A 17911-nucleotide genomic window follows, 5' to 3' on the forward strand; every position below is an offset into this window, starting at 1 on the left:
AAGAATTGAAGGCCAGTAATTATTAAAGTGACTCATCTCTGTGTAGTGGTAAAATTGACCTGAAATCCTCCATTCTTGAAACGATGAACCATTGTATTTTTTGTCAGCCTCCATTTATTCTGTATTGCACATTACATTCATGTTTTAGCTATTATTTATTGTTCCTGGTGTCTTTATCAAACAGGCCTCCATTATGTTTGTATTTTGTCTCTCTGGACAAACACAAGTCATTTAATTCTTGACCATTACTCTTTTGTTTCTTTTTATTTCCAAACTTGTCCACACACACACCCACCCACACACGCTCTCTCTGAGTTATTATCTGATCGTCACAAAAAGTGTAGTCTTGTAGTTTTGAAGTTTTGGCCTCTTTAATTGTGTATTCTAACCATTTCTGTTTATCACATAACATCTAACTATATTGTATATTTTTTAACTTTTAAGGTATTTTGTTGACTTCAAAATCAACACAGGGATGTTTTTAGCATGCTGATGGAACTTATCTGGCTGGTACTTACTGTAAGTTTAAAGGCATTTTTGTTTTGGCCTAAAATAAAATTTGGGCCTTGGGATGTTTCCAACTCTCTCTCCCTCTCTCTCTCCTACTCTGATCTAAATATAGAGGACCCAAGGACCATACTTAATTCCAGTAATTCCTTGCTAATTAGGCTTTTTCTCTGTGGTACGGTAGCCATGTTTCCGAGCAGGCTGGGAAAACTTGAATTCATATGACAGCTGCTTTTTCGCCATGTTAGCAACTGCAGGACGGGTTATGTTGGTCTGCTGGTCAGTCAGTCAGTTGGTTGGACTAAAAAGCATGTTGGTGTATAAATGTCTCGACTTAAAGACAAAAAATGATTAATCGCAGCCTCTTGTAACGTAGACACTTAAAATAAATGTCAGTACTTTTAAGGGTCATTTTCTTTTTGTTGTTGTTATTGTTTTTTACTTTTCATATATGTTTTTTTTTCTTCGATTTTGTATTTGTTTTTGTATGTTGTTTAGTTTAGTTCACTCTACTATTTAAAGCGTTCTTGGTTCTATTGTAAGGCGCCATATAAATCCAAGCTTCTGCTGTTATTATTTGTTACAGATCTGACTCTGTGCAGACTAAAAGGCAGAATTTCCCGTGTGAACCCAGAAAAAGAAGTGAATCGATATTTTCATCATCAGCCTTGACACTCACATTTAAACCAGGAAATTTAGTCCTCAGAAAGTCAAAAATCATATAAATAATAAATATTTTTTTTTAAATTATGAGTGCTAGTTATCCTTGGTTCTAGTAAAACAAAAAAACAAAACAAATGGTTTTAATTGGGTCATGTTCAGGGACAAGTTTGATATGAAATTGTAAAATGATGCTATAATTACTGAGACTGATTTTGTTCATATTTCCTACCAGTATATAAGCTGAAAAAAAGACAAAACTTAAAGCCACGGATTAGTTTTAAGCGTTTTAGGCGTAAACGTGCTGCCCTCTCCTTTAATGTATGGCAGAAGCTGTATGACGTCCAGCCTGAACGGTGTAATGCCGGGTGGTAAAGCTGCAGCGCACACGATCCATGTTGTTTTTAGTCAGTGTTGTTTCCCATGACTCTGAGATGAGCCAGAGGAAGCCCAATGTGATTTCCACACAGTTCCCAGGCCCCCAGATCCACCCAAACACAGGCCATTAGACACAGTCGCACATACACACTAACACACTCAAGCACTCATATATCAGGGACAAAAATGTGTGTGTGTGTGTGTGTGTGTGTGTGTGTATGTGTGTGTGTATTTGTCACATGCCTGTTTGTCTTACTAATATTAAAAGAGATAAATGACATGGACATCCTTTGCTCTTTGATACACACATGCTCCCTCCCTCTATGTTGTCACCCACAAACACACTCATACACACGCAGGCCTGCAGGGCTCTAAGTTTAAGGGACAGCTGCAGTTTGTCCAGCTGAGAGGCCCGCCATATAAAACAAGAGCCGACCGCAACTCGGCCTCAAACAGTCACACTTCAGGTCACTTGCTTCCAGTGAAACTTTTGAACTTCCCTAAGATGACAGCCACTTATCTCAGAGCTTCCCTGAAATACAAAACGTCACATATTTTAATCTTAAAATGGTGAAACAGAGATAATAATTAGTTATTTTCCTTAGTTGCTTATAGCGTGATGCATCGACCAACACTGTCAAAATAAATAAGGTTCTAAGGCGAATAGTTCTGCTTTCATATAGCAATTTGCAAACTCAATTGTTCCGAGAACACCTAGGCACTTAACCTGACTCTTCTCCTCTTTGCCCTTTGGGGTAGAGTAAGTCAGATGGTCCAAAACCCAGCACTTAATGATTATCTAGCACTGACAAAGTTGTGCGATGTTGTATGTTGATTGTCATCGTAAGTAGTGATACTGAGATTGCTGAATCTCAGATGCTGAGATCGCTACTGGTTATTACTTTGGTGCAGCACTTCTTCTGCTACTAGACGGGCAATACCTGTGACCAATCACACCTGAAGCACTTTTTGCACTTACTAAGGGTTTTTTCCTTAAGTCTAAATTCTTGCTTGTGTTGTACGTCGCTTTGGATAAAAGCGTCTGCTAAATGAAATTGTAGAATTGTAGAATTGTAGATTTTCAGTGGTGTAGCTCTATCAAATCATACGTTAAGATCTCAAAATGTGTCTTTCTGCTGTGTGTTTCTCTAAAGTGGCAGATGGCCTGAAAATTTTACAACTGCCAACAGTTTACCTACATTTAGCAGGTGATAATCTCAGACTCGTCTTACTTTATCTTGCGATTTATTCTGTGTCTGTACTTGAGATAAGTTGGATGCTTATGAGAAGCATGACCCCTCTCTGCTGCCTTGTTGTTTTCCAAAGGCTCCAGGTCTCTTGCTTAGGTCAGGCTACACTTAACCAAGGTTATGTTTGGTATGGTGACCTCACTCTCTCCCACAGCCTTACCCTCTGAGCTGGGGTTCACAGCAGTAAAAGCTGCTGCTGGGGTTATTTTTTGTTTTTATGAGATGCTTTGGTGGAGTTGGTGGAGAAAATGTGATTGTGGACTATTATTTTCCTTTCCTTTTTTAGACTGAGGTTGTGACATGGAATAAATCCATATTTATCAACAGGGCTTGGCATTAGCACCCGCTAAAGGTGGGTACAAGTTGGAAGAGGCGTTTCACACAGTCACTCTTACTAGCCACTTTTGGCAGTCGATAATCTGTCAATCCCTAATTAGGGTACAGGTGCACATCAAGAATCATGTTTTGACACTTAACTCAAAAATTGCATTTTAAAAGGGGCTTTACTCACAACCTTATCATAGCTGAATATTTGATTACTGTAACATTATGTATAGCCTTAGGGGTAGTAGATATATCGAATATTAAGAATATGGAGAAAATACATGCTTTTTCCACTAGGTTTCCCTGTCATAATCGATGTTGCTGCAAATCAGTGACATATCCCAGGCTGTGATAATAAAAATACAAATCTACTTTGCATGTAGAAAATAATTCATTTTTGTGTTTTTTTGTCCATCTAAAAACATAGTGTCATCATGATAAAAACTTGGTATTTAAATGGTTAAAATTATGAAAAATAATAAATATTTGATCTTAATAATTAAGACTGATGTTGGTTAACAAAATGAACTCAATGATAGTAGAAATTCATATTAATGCATAACATTTTTGAAAGCATGATTTTGATAATACAATATGAGTTTGTGTACTATTAAAGAGGTTCTAAAGGGTTTAAGGAATAGTTAGGATCTGTTGTGGATTTTTTTTAGGTGGGAATTTGTTTAGGTGGCTAAAATATATTTTACTGCTGCAGCCCGTATTTTTCCCTTGCTTGCGCCTTCTCTTTGCATCATTGTCCCTCCAGCTGAAGACGCAAGGAGACGGAACACATTTTTAGAGAAATGAGACATCCATGCTTTTGATTCATTATCTAATGTAACATCTATTTCTGATAACACCAGCATAGTTGAATCACTTTGTATTTGCACTGTTAAACTGATGTATTGTTCAAATAATAATAATAATGACACACAGTTACCCACGCAGCATTGTGTGGTTTTTTTTTTTTGTCTCTCTCCATGTTTAAATAAACATATAAACACATTGACTTCTTTATAATAATAAAAACCTTAATTCATACTGTGAACACATGACTGCTCAGTTGCAGAATGCACATTAGCCATTTATGGCGATTTTGGCTGTCAGCTAACAATTATTTTTGTTATCAATTAATGTTCTCATTTTTTTCAATTAATTATAGTCTATCAAATGTGAAAAATGCCCATTATAATGCCCTAGAGCAAAAGGTGATGTCTTAGAATGTTTTGTTCCCAACCATTAAAACCTAAAGATAGTCTGTAATGATATGTGACAAAGACTAGCAGCAAAAAGCAGCAACAAAAACACAACTAGTTGCAGATTATTTTTTTGCTGATTGATTCATCGATAAATCAACAAACCATTTCAGGCCCTCAAAGTAATTATCTGACAATCATCCATTTGCACTGTTCAAACATTGCCATTGTCCATATTTTAAATACAAAAACACCACCAGCTACTTTACCTATGTATTAATACAACAAGTGATGTGTCTAAAGTTGGAAAAACTGTGTGACTCACAGGAAGTGGTTGGCCAGTAAAAATAAAAAATAAAAAAGTCACGGCTGCTGCTGTGAGCTACGAACCTCGTTGTGTCTGACATTTGATAGGCGAGTTGCATCTGTCCATCCCCTCCATGCCAGTAGACAGTCATCAATATGCAGAGACAACAGCTCTATTTCTGTTTGAATATTATTGATGCATGTGTGGGAGCATGTGTGTGTGTGTGTGTGTGTGTGTGTGTGTGTGTGTGTGAATGTGTAAGTTGGGTTTGTGTGTATGTATTCATTGTGTGTGTGGAGTCTGTATGCATGTGTGCATCAGCAATAGTGAGCAGAGGACCAGAGCGTGACTCATAGGGGAGGTGGTGATGTGTCATATTCTTGCTCCTGACTTCCAACCTGCTGCTCCCTGATAAGAGAGAGACCGAGACAGTGGGCTCTGCTTAATCCTCTCTGTGCACCGAGCCTGCCGTCTGCCATAAAAGAAGAATAGATGGGACAGACTGGTCATCCATCTTTTCTTCTGTTTATAGCTCCTGAATCACAGAGGATGGAGTGGGTTGTTAATGCTGTTGAGTAACTCTTGAGATACTTTGCAGATTGTATAACAAACCTTTTTTCACTTCCAGTTTCTTTTGTTCACAGCCCACCTCCCCAGCTATAAATGCGATTAAATAGATATCATCTGTAAATAACAGTCTTCTTAGCACTTTGGATTATGAAGATATATGCAATAATATAATTATTAGCAGCCAGAGCTGTAATGCCACTTTGACACACTTGAAGTGTTTGTTGTTTATTCATTCGTTTAAATTTGACTTGGCATTTGGACCATCAGCATCACATGTGTGAGAATAGTAAACAAAACTTACCAAAAAGATGATAAATCTGTAGTTCATATCCAGGAATTATCTCATTATGTATCTAGGATGATGATCTGTAACCACGGTTGAATGGATGAATCAGGGATTAGCAAACAGTGATGTGTGTTGTATGAATAACTTTATAATCCAGTTCATCAGGTTGAACGGCTCACCTGAAATTTACTCCGGTCCTGTGAAGTTAACTCACCACCACCACTCTGTGGAGTAGAGTTTGTTGTGTTCAGCACTTCTCTGCTACTCAGTTTCTTTCCCTTTTCTGCCCAAATTGCAGCATATAATGAATCCAAATAACTAAAATGATCCACTGACTTTTTCTCTAGCTCCACCAAATGACATTTGGGGGATTTAAGTGAAATGTCTCAAAGGCTGTAGGATGGATTTCCATGAAATCTGGACATTTAGGATGATCTCTGGTAACTTTGGTGATCCTCAAGTCAAAGTATCACATAGTCTATTGAACCCTGATGAATCTTAGGGTGGACACCAGTTAGCTTTTTAATGCATGTAGTCATGTTCTAGATAAAGGCTTTTATACTTAATTTAAGTGCATTTGTTCCTGCTCCATGCATGAGTGCCTCAAGTTTGTTTACTCCTCATCACTTATTCTGTTACTTTGGTATATGACCAAATACCTAGAAACCATATAACATTCCCATCAGCCATTGCTTATGCCATTGGCCTACTGTGAGTATTTGTACTTGTATGGTGGTGTGTCTGGTGTGTGTTGTATGGTTTCTGTGCAATTACATCGCCAAAACTCCAGTTAGCAGTGGGGTTTCTATGCCACTGTATTGAGTTTCTGTCAAGTGCCGTAAAGTTTGATTAATTTAAAAAAAAAAAAAACATAACAACACACATAAAACATGGTTTAATGGGGACGTTTTTTGAGTACAAAATTCTGCTCAGTTATAACTCACAATTAACACATAATACAATTGCCTTTTATTTGACACATTTTCTCTATTCAACATGCTAATAGCATACACCTTTGACATTTTTCATTGCATAAATTAGCCTAGTGGCTGGCAAACTTTTCTATTACTCATATGAAGCCAAAGTGAATCACACATAAGAATAACAATGCTTTTTTGTGGCGGCTTTTTTGTTTTTATAATATATTTTTTCTGATCTGGGAAGTAAAAGTAAGTAAAAGCTTTGTTTCCACTGAGGAAAATGGTTTTCGGTTTACAAAAATAAAAAGTTCTACATTGCTGTGACATTTAAAGAATTTTAGGTACATAGGTACACATCAGGGTACAGCAGTGGGTATGTATCTACATCGAGCATATGCTGCAGGTACATTATAAACCCAGCAGCTTAGCTTCACGTAGCCACTACCGTGGCTGTATTCTGGTACTTCATAAGTGACTCTTTAATCGCATTTAACCTATTGTCCAGTGTGTTGTCCTCTGTATTACCTCAGTTTTTCAATGGGTTTTACTTTCTGTCAAGTCTTACATTATCTGTATGAAAAGTCTGTTCTAGCTTTAATCATTGACACTTCACAGTTGTAAAGGTTGTGTTGTATTTATCCTCTTTGCTGCTGAAATTGTAAGACTACCTCTATCCAAGCACATAACACTAACAGTCTGAGAGTTATAGTGGCTGCTTTACTAATGTACGCAGATACTGGGTAATTTTCAGGGCAACAACCTGTCATGGCGGCTTTTTTCATAACCACTGCTGTTTGATTTTTAATGGCATTAAGGCAGATGGAATGAGTCACACGCCTGAGTGCTGTTTTGATACATTTGGAATGAAAGCATTTTCTGCACCTGTTCAAATGCATAGTAGATGCATAATTTTTTCCATTATATTTCTAATGCTAAAATAAATTCTCTTAATAGTAACTTTGCTGTTTTCAATAGCATCAACAATTTTTACTCCACTTTCTTCTGCCAGTTTATTACTTCATACAAAATGTTACAGTCACCACTTTCAGCATAAAAAACTCTTCCAACTGCCCAGAGCTCTGACAACTACTTTAGTGTAGCAGGTTGTCTAACCAGGATGGCCAAACACGGGTGACGCAAAACAAGACTAAAGCGAGAGATGGAGGAGGACAGTGGGCAATGCGTCCACAGTGTGTCTCTTTCTGTCTCTCTCTCATATCAAATTTTATTTTCTGTTTTGGCATCACCATGATCGAGTTCAGTATTGCCAAATCAAGCTGTAGAAGGTTTCACAGTAAAAGCATGACATTTCAAAATGAACAAAAAAGAGTTATAGCTCATCTTTCTTGGTGAGTCGTCCATCTTTTCTCTTCTTGTAACTTTCGTCATCTTCTCCTCGGTCAGGTGTATATGTATAGGAGAACAGGTAGACATTCATTTCGTGTAAAGGGATTTAGGAAGATAAATTCCTCTTCTCTTTGGAGACCTCATTTTGATTATGAAAAATTCTATTCCTGGATTTGGATCTAAGGATCTCATTGAGAATATAGTTAAATAAGAAGTACTGAAAATATACTTTAATTCAGACACTTTTTCAATTCAGTTATCTAAGCCCCTTTTACACTAGGGAAATATCATGGAATATCATGCTGATTTGCCACCTGGCAGTTCAGTATGAAAGGTTCAATCACAGAAGGGGGAGACAAAGTTTTCTCACCATTGAGCCAGCACCTGAGGCAGTAACAGCACCAAATTAAGGTCTATGTAAAAGGGACAGCAAGCAGGATGGATCATGGGCTGGATGGGTGTGACAATTTGACTGCGTTTTATGCATGCGACCCACCGCAGGAGATTTTAAAAGAAGTTAGTAGCAGTTAGTAATTAACTCAAAGAAGATGGACAGTGGCTGTAGATGTCCACAAATTGTTAAAATAATCAATATGTTTACACGATGTTAGAAAAAGGGAAATTATTGTGTTAGTCTGGCTAAAACTAGACTTAAAATAAATGTAGACACATTAGATTGAAATCAGACTAAATCCAGTCTCTCAAAATTGGACTCAAGGCTGTTGCTGCTGTGTTACACCTCTTTTGATTTTGCGATGCCAGCATGCTGTCTATAATAACATATTGGATGGACATGTTGTCGCTGTTGTTTGGTTTGATGTGTGTAAAAATGGAAAGATGGCAGAAAGAAGGGACTGCGTAGCAACCCTGTAGTGTGGTATCTGTGTCAAAATGGCTTTAGTTTATATGAAGTGTTAATATAGTAGTACCAGCTTATATGAGTTTTGCGTGATATCCCAACAGTTACCAGTACCACCGCTAATGTTCACTTCATGAGAATGTGTAGCTATGTCAGAGCTTCAGTTTTATCGCTAATATCTTCTAAAAATACTCTGTTTTTCTATCCACTATAATTCAATGCCCCCTTAATAGACAAATGGTGGTTTCTTTTGTTTTTTAGTTTTTATCTTGTATTAATTTACATCAACATATTTTATTACACAACACTGAAATGCTTTCGTCATTTGTTTTGGCACGCAGTGTGGTACATTGGATTAGCCTGTTCAGCGAGGTGCATCGGCTCGCCCACCTCATGTACTGCCGTTACATAACACATAAGGAGAAGATTTGTTTTTGTACAATCTTGTCTACTCATTTCAGCGAGCTGTCAATTAACCTACTGTACTGTGATGTACACGTAAAGCTTCAAGAGCAGCTGCTGTTTGGAAGAGACTCTGACACACTGCCAAAGGATAAAGGAGTGTGTCGTCACAAGCAGTAGACTGTGTGGACAATACATCTTCTTTAGACAAGGTTCCCTGCAGTATTTGAGATTATGCTTGGCTGCACATTTACATGTCTGGATGGTAGGGGGTGTATGAGGATGTCCTCTTCCCTCTGTGTCTCCTCTCAGGACAGTGCATTGTTATATTCATAACCATATGGTGCGTGGGAGATGAATTCACTTCCCTGTCTGCCCGCCAGCTTTCTGCTGATTCCTGTATGTGTTGTAATTGGCAGTTACATAGAAAGGCGACGCTTGTAATTACGCAACACCACATTCTCCACATCACTGTAGTCACCACGTGCTGCCTCGGTCTTGTGTTGACAGAAATGCTTGATGTTCCAAACCGTTCCTCCACAGCAACGGAGCGTCTGACACCTAAAGCTGCACTTGTTGACCTTCACGCCAAAACCTTTGAAATGATAAGGATGAGTTTCAAGGAGTTTCCACAAAGTAGCTCTCTGAGAATCTCACAAGGACAGACACTGAAGTTTGGAGTGTGTAGCGTGTGTTCAGCTCAACCTCTGACTGAACTCAGAACTGAGAAACTCTGGGTCTATCCCGTCAGTCTCTCTCATTTTGCCTTTTGTCTCTGTACGTTTTGAATAGGACTGGGTACCGTTCATATTTGAAGTGACAGCAGTACCCAGCGATACTTTTTCTCAGTTCTTTATTCTTTCTGTAACAAAAATTTAGCATTTGAATCTACTGCAGGGCTGATGTAGTCTTTCTCTCTTTCTCTGCTCTTTTATTATCACATTCTGAGTGAATCCTCTGTTTCCAGGCGGGTTTCCATTACAGATTTGCGCAAAACTCAAGTAATATTTTCAAAGTGTCAATAAAACACAGTTGCGAGATGACTGCTTTCCACTGAGTGATGTTATGGGATTTCTCCTCTCATGATAACATTCCAAGAAGCATTGTGATTGATGCTCGAAACATTAGCAGGTTTATTTCTATTGCAGCCACCGCACTAGCCGTCATTCTTTCCAATCAAAGCAACAAAGGCATGTAATGCGAGCTATATTGGAAAAGCAAGCCCCTCATACGTGGGAGCGGTTACATATGAGGGATTTTTGGGAAATGACAGTCCACAATTTCACAGAGGAATTATGGATTCAAAAAAAATTAAGCAATGCAATACACTTCTTGTAGCACTTGCTGCATCATACCCAAGGGAGCCAATTCCTACCGACACTTTTTTGTACATCATATGAGCGAAAAGTGTTTCTATTGCAGTTTTGAGAAATATGGCTTTGAATTACCTGAAATACCACCTCATGTAAGTGTAAAAAACTTTTTTTGTGATGAATGGGAGTTTTTTCAAATTGATGTGTTTCCATTAGGCATATTTAATATTCCTTTTATCTGCTTGTGTGTGTGTGTGTGTGTGTGTGTGTGTGTGTGTGTGTGTGTGTGTGCGTGCTTGTGCTTGTGTCGCTGATTGTTTAGACACAACTGACAAATATGTCGAAGAAGTATGTTATTTTTAGAAAACACAGTCAGCAGTGATACTAGGAGATTTCTAAAATGGGATACAACAGAAAATAGACTGGTGCTGCAGTAATAGTTTTGGTTTGTTGGGAAGCTGACTGCAGAGCTCTGTTACCGGCTTCAGCTTAGCGGTGCTTAGTTTAGGCCAATTACTGTCTGCCTGTTCACACTGCCTGTAGAGTCATCTTTGTATACTGTCAGCAAAAAGGCTTGTGGTATATTTATAATTCTACCTGTCGTGGTAGCTGGCTGATGCTGTGACACACAGACCTTTATTTAGCTATAGTTAGCATTAGTTGCCTTCTGGAGCAACTCAAATTCAGATAGCACAAACCACAGCGCAGTGGCGTGTTACCCCAGAAGCTCAAGGTTAATCCTGATATCAGAAAAAGCAGAAAAAAATGGAAATGGCATAGAAAGTTCCTCTTTAAATCTTTCTGCCATTGTTTTCTTCGCTGTTTCAGAGAATACTTTTGACCTTACTTTGCATTCTGATATCTTGAGAGCTTATAACTGTCTAATGCAACACAGGATATGCAGGGTAACCACCAAGTGCATTTTAGCACATGGTTAAACCTGTTAGTGGCTTAGGTCACAGAGATGGAGAATGAGCTACCCAAAAAGAAATCTATTTATATCAAGTTAAAACCACTCATTTCATGCCTATCGCAGCCTCTCTTCACAGTTGCTCACTGTGCCATTGCCATCTTGGTTTTTGGAGCCAGAAGTGAACATATTTTGAGGAGAGGAGCTATGGTTGAATGAGGGGACAGTCTGACTCAGAATGTAGTGGAGCCTTGCAGATAGCCTGCACTGAAAGCAGCCCCACCCTTTAATATGCGTAACTTAAAGCATTAATAAAATGTAAATGATAAAATGTAAAGTTATATAAAAATTCACCCCTTGCACTGTTGTCATAAATATTACAATTAGTCTATAGAGACCAAAACTTTGTTTTGTACCAGGCTGTAAACATGTTTATCTCTATTGTAGAGGTCAGCATTTAACATGTTGGTGTGTGGGGATTGACTTCTGGAGCCAGCTTCATGTGGCTGTTTAAGGAACTGCAGTATTTTCATGCTTAAGTGTTGGCTTCATTTTTCAGTCCAGTTCATTAGGTTAAGCCTCCATCCAGCAGTGCTTCTCTCAAAATATTTCATCATATTCTTTGAGATGAATGATGAAACACTAATAGCATCCTGTGGGATTGTAAGGATAACATGTGTGTGTGTGTGTGTGTGTGTGTGTGTGTGTGTGTGTGTGTGTGTGGTTGTGTGTGTGTCATTGATTTGTTAGATAAGACACTCAGACCTTGTTAAGAGTTCTAGGACTTCCCTCTCTGACATCTGATTATCCAGTTCATAATCTCTTGTTATCTAATACCTCCAGCCCAACTGCTGAGATTAACATGTCCACTCTCTGATACAGATCCAACATTCAGCCTCCCTTAGGTCTCACTGCCCAGTCACTACTTTTACAAAATTATTTTAACATAACAATAGGCATGCATTTGTCATCTGTCAGTGTGGCTTGTTTTGGGTTCATTTTCAGTTTCATCCCAGAATTTCTGAGAGTCTATTGTTTCTTCTTGATTTTTTTCTACCCTACACTGATTTTAGAAACTGGCTGCAGACAATAATAGAGTTATTTGGAAGCGAGTTTCTAACAGTGACAGTGTGGGGAGTGTTTCCTCTTCCAAAGGAACACACTTCTAAAGGGTTTGCCTCGGAAAGAGAAGTTGTTTTCTCTCTTCCGCCCATGCTGTTGCTTCCTGAGTCTTCAGGAGGAAGGAATTCCCTCTAGTGCCGGTTACCCACCCAACATCCTAACACACACACACACACACACACACACACACACACACACACACACACACACACACACACACACACACACACACACACAGAGAGACGCTGGTTGCATGCCTCAGAGTGCTGTGCAGAGAGTCTGAGAAGTAGTTGAAAGACTCTTTCAAAAGGTCAGATGAGGTGGTCTGTAATCCCAAATCTTTCCTGGGGGGCTTTCATATTAATAATCTGACAGTCATGCCCACTTTCCACAGTGATCGTCCAAGTATGCAGGGTTGAAAACATGAAACATGCAGTGCTGAAATGTAATCAGTATATGGCGGCACCTAACGATTATTTTTTGATCGATTAATCTACTAATTATTTTTTCAATTAATCTATCAATTATTTTTTTATTGCTATAACTATTATTTTTTTATTAATCGATTAATATAACAACAAATTTAACAAAAATAACATTTTAAAACGCTGCAGGGCGTTATTCCCCAATAAAAAATAGCCCAGTCTTAACTGGTAATCTGTCTTTTACAGTCTGATATAAAGTCTCTCCAAAATAAAATTAATGCAAGAGCTTGTTCCACTCAAGTAAAAGGGATGTAGTGCATCTACATTTAGCAATCCAACAGCCACATAAATAAAACAATTTAAAATACAAGTCACTTTTAGGAGGAATAAAAAAATAGTTACTCTTTGTTACAGTAACAAACCTCAAATCTAGAAGTCCAACAAAACAGTAAAATTAGTGTAATTTGAATAACACTATAACCTTTCTCTAACAGAAATAATTATAACTTGTACATTCTTTCTGTATCAAAATAGTCCAGCCTTAACTGAGCCTTTAAGGCATATCACTGCCTGCTGACATGAGTGCTGTATTTTCATATTTATAAGAACAGATTCCACTCATTTATGAAGTTATACAAGCTCCTGCACAGCTGAAAACCCCGTCCTGTAAATGTTTCAAAATAAAATGCATTGTATCAGCAGCTGATGGCATTCTGTCCACAGAGACACAGTCAGATAACTTTTGTTTTGAAAGGGAAGCAAGGAAGTTGAGGTAAAACCAACATCTTTATATTTCCTCATCTCTGTGACAGACAGGCTTTAAACTGCAGTATAAAGTGGTACAGAGTCAACAAACGCGAGCGTCACGTGTAAAGATGTGCTGCAGCTGAAACGCAGCAGAGACGCGCCTGACAGGCGCTGCTCAGGCGAGCAGTGTGCACGCTCTAACTTGATAATATGAGTGCTGAAACAGAAACATGAATGGCGCTTCTCACGCTCTCATGGCGCGTGCTGTGTGAAACGTTGCAATGCATTGACGCACATTACGCGAATCGTCGTATTTACGTAATCGATTACGTCGACGCGTCGCCCCAGCCCTAAATCTGTAAATGAATTTCTTCAGTTTTTTTACCTGCTATACCAACAAATACCATCACTTTATCATCCCCCAACCCTTCATTTTAATGGCCAGCATTCCTCCTTCTAAGGACACCCCATAAACGAATCTGGCGACCAATTTGTGTGTTCCGACATCTAGACTGTTGCCTGCTGACATCTGTAGACATAGTATTAAACAATAACGTTATGATGACAGCAGCATGGGGAGTTGGATAAATTTAGTGATGAAGGTACTATGTATGGTGATCTTAACGTTATTCAAATGTACATATTACATATATAAACAAGCGATGAAGTGCTGTAATGTAACTTTACTACAGTTACTGTACTAGCTAACATTAGCTAGCAAAATCAATAAAGAGCTGCAGCTTGCATTCAAACATGCTCGAGAAGGAGGGAGATGCCGCTGTAGTAATGGTGACTTGTGCTATTTTCCCAGATTTGTGTATAAACAGGTTATACTGGTACATCTTGGCTTTTTCAACATAGTAGACTATCCCTTACCCCAGGTTTACTCTTAGTCACCATGTTTTCACCTTAAAGCATCACCCATCAGCCCACTAATCCCAGGACTCTAGCTTTAGTCTAAATGATTTTTATCCCTCAACCAATTTACCCACCTGACACTCAGACTCTCATTTCAGTGTCTTACATCATCTGATCTCTTTGTGCTTTGGTGTTCTCCTCACTCTTGTCTCCTCTTTACGCCCCAGCAGGATCTTTGCAGTCATGTATAGCTGCAGGCTTTATTAAATGACTTTTCCCTTCACCGTGTCGATTCTCTCTGCCTTGTGTGGCATTTCAGCTTGCGTTTCTTTCCTTGTGCCTCTTACTCAGCCGCGCTTACCCTCACTCACAGCAGTCCAGCTGGGGGTGGTTCTCACTTGGCTGACCTCGCTCCACCCTCCGAGCTACCCCACCCTAATCTGGGCCCCACTGCGCTCCATTCAACGGACAAGCAGATGCTATTCAGATGAATGTAATCAGCCCAAAGCTGTTCATACTCACAGCTTGGGTCAGTGGAGGATGGGGGGGGGGGGGGGTTAAAGAGGGTCTCAAATAGTTTGTCTTCCCACACTGCACACCCTCAAGTCTTTGTCCGATACTCAAGCCCTGCCCCAGATAAACTTCACACAATGCAAAGCAGATTTTGGAAGTGGAGGTGAGGTGACATTTTAACAGATGACTATGTGTAAATTCCAAATACAGAGAGTTTTTGTACTTGAGTGCCTGCAACATGATGGTTGACTGCTCGGATTTAATTAAAGTATAATAGATAAAAGCAACAAAAGACATATGAGCAAATTGCAATGGATTGTTTGGCTTTTGTGGCTGCTAAACCTGCACAAATAAGACAAAAAGAAACTGTGTCATTCTCAAAGCACCTGCAAAGGGTGAAATGCACCTCTAATTGGGCTGCCAAGCAAATAGCATCTCAGTGCTCCTGTGCTATTTCCACTTGTTTAAATTAAGTAATGTCAGGGTTTCCCACACATTCATTTATGTGTGGCAGGCTGACACAACGAAATCCACAACCACAAATACATTTTTTGAGCTGAACTGGTTAGCAGAAGTGCTATAAGAATATATGTACTGTTGGGCTATTTGTAGCTCATTTGGGACAGAGACAGCGCAGCAGAACATAAGCCACATTGAAAGTGAAAGCTAACCATTCATTCTGCGGGGTCTGAAAGTTTAATTTGACTTACAAACTGCTCCGCTCATCCATCCATGTGATCTGATCAGCTGTGAACAGATCGATGGATCAGTTATCCACCCCACAAGTGGCAAACTGCTGCTGAGGAAAAAGGAAGAACTCATGAAGCTGTGCCTGCTGCGCTGCATTCACGGACCCGTAAAAATGTCCAAATTTAGAGCAACACACAGGCATTTAAAAGATGCCAAAAAAAGATTAAAAAAACAGAACCACCCCCGTGTCGCTGTCATTCTATGCAGATATACACGCCTGTTCACAAGGATCAGTGCTAATAAACACACGCAGTTACATTGAAATTATTATTGTCTTCAGAGAGTTGATGGTAACTGAAGCACATTCATACTGAAGGTGTTGTCATGCCCAGATTTTCCAGTGATCATGGCAGCAGTGATTGAAGCCAGGTGAAGGTGTGCCAGGCATGCTGAATGAGAATATCACTTTCCCACTGAAGTTTTCTATTTGCTATTGTTGTACCTACTGTGTTGTTGGTGCAAAGGCAACATTAATTTCTTACAAGTGGATAATTGCAATCAGATGCAAAAAAGGGCAAATTGCATTCAACTCTAAAACTTAATGGGCATGTGTGCTGTGTAATATCATTAAGGCAGTATCTTTAATGAATTGGACATTCAGATGTAAATGCTGCCCTTCAGGTAATCTGATGTGGAGCTAATGGGTTTTGAGATCGCATTTCAGCCAGTATGGTCCGCCTCTTTTGTCCACATTGACTTTTTACCTGCCACTTAAACGTAATTGGTCAATTCTACTCTGGCTACAAACTGACACCACAATGTTTCTAATACCAAACTTCTGTCCCGTTGCTTACAGATTCTGCATAAATATGTAGCTTTTTGTTCAGAGATTACCATTATTTTTAAAGAATAGTTTGGGGAACTGGCAGCAGCTCATTATCTTAGCTCAGCACAAACACTAAAATCTGCCTTCTAGAACCTGGAAAGCTCACTACCTAACACTTTTTATCTAGTTTATTTATATTGTACTAATACCACAGTGTAAAAACAACAGGATGTGGTTTTTACAGGGTTGTTCTTGGCTTGCAGCAGTGACCGGAGTCCTGTAGTCACTGCAAAGTTGCCTCAGCGCTCCTACATATGTAACTTGATGAGCTTTAGAGGTGTTGACAGGTGATGGATTTTGTAGTCTTTGGATGGAGCCCAGCTGTTTCCCTCTATTTCCAGTCTTTATGTTCAGCAATGCCAAATGCAGTGCTGCCTGTAGCTTCATATTTAGCATACAGACTTGACTGTGGTTTCAATCCTCTCACAGCAGTGAAAAGGTGTACTTTCCAAAGTCTCAAACTATTGCTTTACTTGTGAATAATTCACTCACAGCAAAATCTCGCAGCGTCAAGTGTGCTTGAGTAGAAATCTGTTATTGTGCAAAGACAGAAGTCTCTGCCAAACTCTGCTACCTGAAAGAGTCTGGGCCGATGTGCATCATTAACTCTGCTAATGAGACATGGAGTTGTAATCATACCCATATCCCCTCCCTGATTGCCACCGTTGCTGATTTCCTTGTTACTGTTGGCTGTAAATCATATTATACCTGAAATCTGGTCTTTTTGTCAAGGTGCGTTGCTTCAGCCTGTCTCGTCACATTATGATATAAATGTAATAAAAACGCAATTGAAACTGGAGCTACTGTATTCCCCACTTCCCTAAAGTAATCATGAAGCTTATTTAGTTTCTTACTCATTTCTTCTCCACTCTCCTTTGTACAGATATAGTTCTTTTATTAGTCATGTGTTGAATAAATCACTGGAGTCGTGAAGGGAATAAAGATTCTTGGGCGTATGAGAGTAACAACATAGAGAGAAGATTAATTTCTAATATTAAAGTTGTGTTCTGATAACATAAGCCCAGCTGTCTTTTGAACCAAACCATGATGAACATTTGTATTTGTATTTATTTGTTTCATTTAAAAGGAACATGTACAGTTTAAATGTTACCATTTGATGCACTGTACCAGATTATAGCTCAGAGCTAATTTGCATCTGCAGACAAATACACAGCACAGTGACATGATAATACAAAGCTGTACATGAAGAAGAGAAAGCACACATGACAAATAATACACACAGTAACACATGATATAAAGTTATACAAGTAGAAGACACAAGACTGACAATACAAGATAAAACTACACATACAAAACAATAAAAAGCTACACACAATAGTGCATCACAATTTAATGCTTGTCAGATTAGTACCAAGTTGTAAAGTCCAGAGTTCAAGGTCAGCGAGTACAGAGCTGAGCAGTTTTTAACAGTCTATTTAAGGTG

The 17911-nt window shown here is 38.9% G+C and overlaps 1 protein-coding gene across 1 annotated transcript in view; it reads left to right on the forward strand.

Moving 5' to 3' along the window:
• The window catches only part of LOC121945171 (neurocalcin-delta A), an 85026-nt gene that overhangs the window by 19347 nt on the left and 47768 nt on the right, over nt 1–17911 (forward strand). The gene's annotated exons all lie outside the window — the stretch shown is intronic.

The sequence above is a fragment of the Plectropomus leopardus genome, chromosome 7, assembly GCF_008729295.1.
Source record: "Plectropomus leopardus isolate mb chromosome 7, YSFRI_Pleo_2.0, whole genome shotgun sequence".
NCBI classification, from domain to species: domain Eukaryota; kingdom Metazoa; phylum Chordata; class Actinopteri; order Perciformes; family Serranidae; genus Plectropomus; species Plectropomus leopardus.